We start from the raw sequence: 8,141 nt of genomic DNA, 5'->3' as shown, positions 1-8,141 counted from the left end.
GTAAAGTCAACAACAGGAGTCACTGTGCACTTACTCCTCATGTAGGATCTCTGTCCTTAATGTGCTGTGCATTGAGATTTAATGCTATAACGAGTACTCAAACAATATATTTCACTTTGTGTTTCTATGGGGGTGCAAACGATTGAAATCCTTACTTAATGCATACTAAACTGATCCTCTGTAAAAAAAAAAAAAAAAAAAAAAAAAAAAAAAAAAAAAAGAAATTATCAACTCCCAACTTGACTCTCACTGTGATTAAACATGACAATAGGTCTGATCTGATTTCATCATCATTTAAAAAAAATCATCTATTATTTTTCACTTTATGTTTCTGTGTGGGAGCAAACTGTTGAAATCCTTACTTAATGTATACTAAGATGATCTGTATATAAAGAGAATCAAAAATGAATCTTGATGTGAATGGAAGGGGAGAGGGAGTGGGAAAGGGGAGGGTTGTGGGTGGGAGGGACGGTATGGGGGGGGAAGCCATTGTAATCCATAAATCCTACTTTGGAAATTTATATTCATTAAATAAAATTTAAAAAAAATAAAAAAAATACTGAATGGTACTCCATAAAAATGTACAAATATTATGTATTAATAAAGCTTTTTAAAAATAATAATAAAAAAAACAGTCACTGAAATACTTTTGAATACCGGCTTCTTCATCTCTCAAGCCAGTGTTTTAAACAATTGTCATGGAGCAGAGGATTGGCTGGTCATGGTTTGGCCTGTTTGCTCACATCAATATTACCCACCATGATATTTTCAGGGCAATAGCTCATAATTCTTTATTATCTCAGGACTCCCAACAAGCCCTCAAGTGGAGCATCCTCAGGAAAATTTCTCCAGTTTTCCTGCATTGTTCATTAAATATGACTAAAGTATTTCTTGCTGCGCCATGGTGTCAACATACTGCCAGGTCAAGGTGCCCACAAGCAGCCATAGTCTCAGCTTCAGGTCCAATTTGTTCTCATCCTCTTTGGTATCACAGCATCACTCCTATAGCCAAAACTACCATTTTGATGAACTGTTAGAGTGCAGACATCTCTACAGGAAGCAAAAAAAATACCTTCTATGAAAGCACTGGAAAAAGCTGGACTTTTTTATAGCATTTTCCAATAACTATTTCCAACATCCAAAGGGGATAGAGTGTCCTTCTTCACCCTCTGGGGATGCCCTCAGAAACCCTCTATTCTAGTATTGTCATCCAATATCCCATGGATCTATTTGCTAACAATGGGGTCCAACCCCCTGGAATACGGAATACAGAATCTGCAGTAATCAACACAGTTTATGTCACAACGCAGGCACTCAACAAATGTTTGACAGATTAATCAGTTCACTAATCACTTACTTTCTGAATAAATACATTTGCAGGTTGCACAGTTTATAAAGAATTTTTCTACTCACTGTCATGCTTGACTACAACAACATCTATGAAGTCCCCCTAAGGTGGGGTCACAATTACCCAATCTATAGATGGGGATGTGGATGCTGAAAGAAACCAAGTGATTTATGTCACACAAGGGTCGGAGACAGGATATAGTGAACATCCTTATCAACTGTCCCTCATTAGACTCTCTTATCTCAGATAGGGCTCTACTGCATTAGATAAGAGGATTGTTTGCATAATTAGAAATAATCAGTTTTTGAGGCTCCTTGATTCCTAGACCATTGCTTCATGCATATTCCTCTTTAATTTTATTTATGTTTGTCTATATATTTGAGTTTTTAGTGACACACACCAAATAAATATGCTCTATATTATGGGTAAAGAGTTTATTCAGTACTGTACTGGAAAAAATGGGCTCTCTGGGAAGGCAATATTCTTCCTGAACACCAATTGAAAGTGCTCAGGCAGTAAGTGACCATGCTCAGAATAAGTACATTTCCACCAGGGAAGGTACTACATTTAAATTACCTTTCTGTGACAGGTACTTCACAAATGCAGGCAGCATTTACACTGGTGTGGCCAGAATGTGAAAAATGTTGATAGGTGTGTGCTGGCAGGAGAGGAAACACTGTTACAACAAAAGGACATTAAATCCTGGCATGTGTGCTAAACACAAAACCATCCAAAACACTCTTCTTCCCCGACCCTGTCATTCCCTTCCCTCTGGAGAGAAAGTAATATGATTTATCCACTCTACAGAAATCAAAATAAACATGATAGGCAGATATCATCATTGGGACAGTCTGGCAGCATTTCAGAGCACCTATGCACTGTTGTGATTGCTTCAAGAGGGAGCAAAATCATTTAGTACACAGGTAGAGATGTCTTTGACTATGAACCTTATTCCTTGAAGACTCTCAATCAATGCGTTATAATTGACCTAAGAATTTTAGACTGCAGTTCTCACGCCCCACCTTCAGTCCCAGTCAGAGGAAAGTTTTCGCTAGTGAAAGGGAGAGCTGTGAACATGGCAGTGCCTCGGTGGTTCTGGTGCGGCTCTGCAACCATGTTGGTGGCACTGCTGCTCATTTATGAGGTTCCTTTGTGTCACTCCCTGTCTTCATGGAGGAACGACACTAGACCCTGCCTAGGTTTCCTATCCGAGTCACGGCACAATTATGTCGCTCCCCGTCTTCATGGAGGAACGACACAGAACCCTGTGCTGTTCTTTTGTCTGCTCGGCCCTTCCCGGGTTTGCTGCTGGTTCTTCCCGGGTTGGCTACCAACCCTTCCACCTCCGTGCCACTTTCCCCACTTCCGCAGGGGAGCGGCACACCGCTGGCTGGCTCTCTCGGGGGCTGCTCAGGTGTTCCTTCAGATAGATGTTCCCTGTGCGTGTTGTCTCTCTCCTCCTTTATAGTCCTCTTCCACCAATCCCAACTCTGCTACCCACACGCCGAGTACGCTGCTCTCCTCCAATCAGGAGCAGGTCCTACAGTTTATTGGTTGAACTGGAGGCAGCTGTGTAGAAGCTGTTTCCTCCTCTCCCAGCGCCATATTGTGGGAGAGTAGATGCATAGAATAAGTCTTAATTCCAGTAACAGTCTAGTCTGAGTTGCTCCCCACACTTTGGATTCTGCCCAAAGAAAGACGGAGATGGTGTTATCTGAAAAGGTTAGTCAGCTGATGGAATGGACCAATAAAAGACATGTAATAAGAATGAATGCAATCCCAATAGTTGATTTTGGCTTTGACTGCCTGTGCCTCCCGGGTCTTTTCCAGAAATTCTTTGCCTGTGCCAATATCTTGAAGGGTTTCTCCAATGTTCTCTAGTAACTTGATGGTGTCAGGTCGTAGATTTAGGTCTTTAATCCATGTTGAGTGGATTTTTGTGTAAGGTGTAATGTAGGGGTCTTGCTTCATGATTCTGCACGTGGAAATCCAATTTTCCCAGCACCATTTATTGAATAGACTGTCCTTGCTCCAGGAATTGGTTTTAGATCCTTGATCAAATATAAGTTGGCTGTAGATGTTTGGGTTGATTTCTGGTGTTTCAATTCTGTTCCATTGGTCTATCCATCTGTAGACTGGATAAAGAAATTATGGGATATGTACTCTTTAGAATACTATACCGCAGGAAGAAACAACGAAATCCAGTCATTTGCAACAAAATGGAGGAATCTGGAACACATCATGCTGAGTGAAATAAGCCAGTCCCAAAGGGACAAATACCATATGTTCTCCCTGATCGGTGACGACTGACTGAACACCAAGAGGGAAACCTGTTGGAGTGAGGTGGACACTATGGGAAACGGTGGCTTGATCAGCATAGCCCTGACTGTTAATGAACAACTTAATACATTATCCCTCTTAGTAGTTTTTTTTGTCTGTTCTACTTAATATGACTGGTTTAGATCTGTAATTGATGCAGTTATTCTTAAGTGTTGAAAATTAACTGAAATGTGATCCCTGTTGAACATGGTGGTGGGAATGGGAGAGGGAAGAGATGTATAATTTGGGACATGCTCAGGCTGACTGGCCCCAAGTGGTGGAGTTGGAAGCATACCAGGGGATTCCAATTCAATCCCATCGAGGTGGCATGTACCAATGCCATCTCACTGTTCCAGGTGATCAGTTTCAGTTCACAGTTGGTCATGGTGGAGGGACTGGGAGTCAAAGGGAGCACATAGACAAGTATAGTACCTGCTAACGCTAACTGATGGAGTAAATAAAGGGGAGAGTGATCCAACATGGGAAGTGAGATACTCAGCAGACTCATAGAATGGCAGATGTCCTAAATAGCACTCTGGCCTCAGAATCAGCCCTAAAGGCATTCGGAGCTGGCTGAAAAGCTCATGAGAGTATTTCAGGCATGGAAAGCCAAGACACTCTGGCAAAAGATCTCTGCGAGTGAGATCCCAGTGGAAAGAACAGGTCATCAAAGAAGGAGGTACCTTTCTCTGAAGGGAGGAGAGAACCTCCACTTTGACTATGACCTTGTCTAAACAAGATAAGAATCGGAGAACTCAGAGGGCTTCCATAGCCTTGGAAACTCATGACTGGAGCATAGGGAGATTACTGATGCCATAGACAGGAGTGTCAATTGGTAAAGTTAACAACAGGAGTCACTGTGCACTTACTCCTCATGTAGGATCTCTATCCTTAATGTGCTGTACATTGAGATTTAATGCTATAACGAGTACTCAAACAATATATTTCACTTTGTGTTTCTATGGGGGTGCAAACGATTGAAATCCTTACTTAATGCATACTAAACTGATCCTCTGTAAAAAAAAAAAAAAAAAGAAAAGAAATTATCAATTCCCAACTTGACTCTCACTGGGATTAAACATGACAATAGGTCTGATCTGATTTCATCATCATTTAAAAAAAATCATCTATTATTTTTCACTTTATGTTTCTGTGTGGGAGCAAACTGTTGAAATCCATACTTGATGTATACTAAGCTGATCTTCTGTATATTAAGATAATCAAAAATGAATCTTGATGTGAATGGAAGGGGAGAGGGAGTGGGAAAGGGGAGGGTTGTGGGTGGGAGGGACGGTATGGGGGGGGAAGCCATTGTAATCCATAAGTCGTACTTTGGAAATTTATATGCATTAAATAAAAGTTTAAAAAAAAAAAGAATGAATGGAGACAAGTTTTGTCGTCTTGTTAAAGCTCCACCAAGAAATTACTCCGTTATTGTCATGTTCACTGCTCTCCAACTTCATAGACAGAGTGTTGTTTGCAAACAAGCTGATGAAGAATTCCAGATCCTGGCAAACCCTTGGCGATATTCCAGTGCATTTACCAACAGGATATTTTTTTGCCATGGTAGATTTTGATGAAGGTTCTGATGTATTTCAAATGCTAAACATGAATTCGGCTCCAACTTTCATCAACTTTCCTGCAAAAGGGAAACCCAAATGGGGCAATACATATGAGTTGCAGGTGCGTGGTTTTTCAGCTGAGCAGATTGCCTGGTGGATTGCAAACAGAACTGATGTCAATATTAGAGTAATAGACCCCCAAATTATGCTGGTCCCCTTATGTTGGGATTACTTTTGGCTGTTATGGTGGACTTGTGTATCTTCGAAGAAGCAATATGGAATTTATCTTTAATAAAACTGGATGGGCTTTTGAAGCTTTGTGTTTTGTGCTTGCTATGACATCTGGTCAAATGTGGAACCATATAAGAGGACCACCAAATGCTCATAAGAATCCTCACATAGGACATGTGAATTATGTCCATGGAAGCAGCCAAGCCCAGTGTGTGGCTGAAACACACATCGTTCTTCTGTTCAATGGTGGGATTACCTTAGGGATGGTACTTTTATGTGAAGCTGCTACTTCTGACATGGATATTGGAAAGCAAAAGATAATGTGCATAGCTGGTATTGCATTGGTTGTGTTATTCTTCAGTTGGATGCTGTCAATTTTCAGATCTAAATATCATGGGTATCCATACAGCTTTCTGATGAGTTAAAAGGAATCCAGAGATATGTAGACACTGGAATACTAGAAACTAAAAATGAGAAATGTGTGTGTTTGAAAAGAAGAATAAAACCTGTGCATTTTGTATTACCTCTTTTTTTCAAGTGATTTAAATAGTTAATCATTTAACCAAAGATGTGTAGTGCCTTAACAAGAAATTTCCTGTCAAAATAATCAAGTATTTGGAAATTATTCTCCTTTTAACCTTGTCTTCCTAGTGTACTTTATGGAATATTTAATTTAGTAGAATTAAGTATATCATTAAAAAAAGTTTTTTTTTAAAAAAAACTACTACTTTGTTTTTTTTTTGTTTTTTTTTTTTTTTAACTTTTATTTAATGAATATAAATTTCCAAAGTACGGCTTATGGATTACAATGGCTTCCCCCCCATAACGTCCCTCCCACCCGCAACCCTCCCCTCTCCCACTCCCTCTCCCCTTCCATTCACATCAAGATTCATTTTCGATTCTCTTTATATACAGAAGATCAGTTTAGCATACATTAAGTAAAGATTTCAACAGTTTGCTCCCACACAGAAACATAAAGTGAAAAATAATAGATGATGTTTTAAATGATGATGAAATCAGATCAGACCTATTGTCATGTTTAATCCCAGTGAGAGTCAAGTTGGGAATTGCTAATTTCTTCTTTTTTTTTTTTTAACAGAAGATCAGTTTAGTATACATTAAGTAAAGATTTCAACAGTTTGCACCCCCATAGAAACACAAAGTGAAATATACTGTTTGAGTACTCATTATATAAAGTATACACATCCCTGCAAAAATGGAAGAGCTAAGAACAGATTCCTGATGATGCAGTTATCCATAATAGGCATATGCCAGAACATCTGGTCAGGACTTTCTTTGTTTTAATTAGAGCAAAGCTCAAAATTGCTTTAGCTAGCTTTTTGTCACTTGATTCTATATTGTCTTATCCCAAGGCGGGAAAAGAAAGTCCTGACCAGATGTTCTGGCATATGCCTATTGTGGATAACTGCATCATCAGGAATCTGTTCTTAGCTCTTCCATTTTTGCAGGGATGTGTATACTTTATCTATATTTCCTTTGGGGTGGAGAAATCACATATGGTGTGTGATCTTCTGAAAACAAACCACCATTCTTCAGAGTTTGTATCTAGACTTCAGAAAGACTATTCAGCCCTCCTCCTGTGTCTTTCTTACTGAAATACAGTTCTATCCATGCTTCCTGATAACTGCAAATGTTACAAAGTACCTCTGAATACAGGATTATGATTTTTGCATGAGTGTGGTGTTAGCTGCCTTGTATTTGGAAAGATTTTTGATTCATTTCATGTTCTTAATTTTCTTTTATTTAAGATCACCCACACCTAATAAATACATATATAGCTTAGCGTGAAAATCAGTAACTCATAGAATGATCTAAAATGTTTCTGAAAATTTAGAGAGTCTCACTTCTTTGATTTTTACCTAAGAGAAAAATAGATTCGGTTCTGTTTTGGAAAAGGATTCCCTTAGAATGGGAAAAGAAAGAAAATCATGAAATACTGAGTTTTTGTCTCTGTACAAACTGTTTCTTGAAGGTTCTTTTTTGCTATTATTTTAGCCTTTATTTTCTTTCTCCAACTGGAGAAACAAAGTAAGAATTCAAAGAGGTTTTGTGGCCAGTGCTGTGGCTCAATAGGCTAATCCTCCAACTTGCGGCACTGGCACACTGGGTTCTAGCCCTGGTCAGGGCGCCAGATTCTGCCCCAGTTGTCCCTCTTCCAGGCCAGCTCTCTGCTGTGGCCAGGGAGTGCAGTGGAGGATGGCCCAAGTCCTTGGGCCCTGCACCCCATAGGAGACCAGGAGAAGCACCTGGCTTCTGCCAACGGATCAGCATGGTGCGCCGGCCACAGTGGCCGGCCACAGCGGCCATTGGAGGATGAACCAACGGCAAAGGAAAACCTTTCTGTCTCTCTCTCACTGTCCACTCTGCCTATCAATAAATAAATAAATAAATAAAGAGGTTTTGTTTTAGTTTTGCCTTTCTGTCTGTGGAAATAACCATATTTGCTAACCAGATTTCTGTGAAGAATGTTTTCATGGTTATTATGACATCTAAATATAACTTTCCCATAGTTATGAAATGTATAAATTAAAAAAAAGAATTTTAGACTGCAGTCTTCCAATTAAGTTAATAGTTCCTTACAGTATATTTTGGTTACAATGTTAACACTGGCTGATACACTCAGCCCACTGATGCAAGTATAATTGATGGGACAGAAGTGC

The 8,141-nt window shown here is 39.6% G+C and overlaps 1 pseudogene; it reads left to right on the top strand.

The window, feature by feature from the left end:
- The first annotated feature begins 2,423 nt into the window (after positions 1-2,423).
- LOC100338030 (magnesium transporter protein 1 pseudogene) lies at positions 2,424-6,119 on the top strand (annotated as a pseudogene).
- The last annotated feature ends 2,022 nt before the right edge of the window (positions 6,120-8,141 follow it).

The sequence above is a fragment of the Oryctolagus cuniculus genome, unplaced genomic scaffold, assembly GCF_964237555.1.
Source record: "Oryctolagus cuniculus unplaced genomic scaffold, mOryCun1.1 SCAFFOLD_89, whole genome shotgun sequence".
NCBI lineage: Eukaryota > Metazoa > Chordata > Mammalia > Lagomorpha > Leporidae > Oryctolagus > Oryctolagus cuniculus.
Note: the sequence above shows the minus strand (reverse complement) of the source record. Positions and strands in the feature narration are given on the sequence as shown.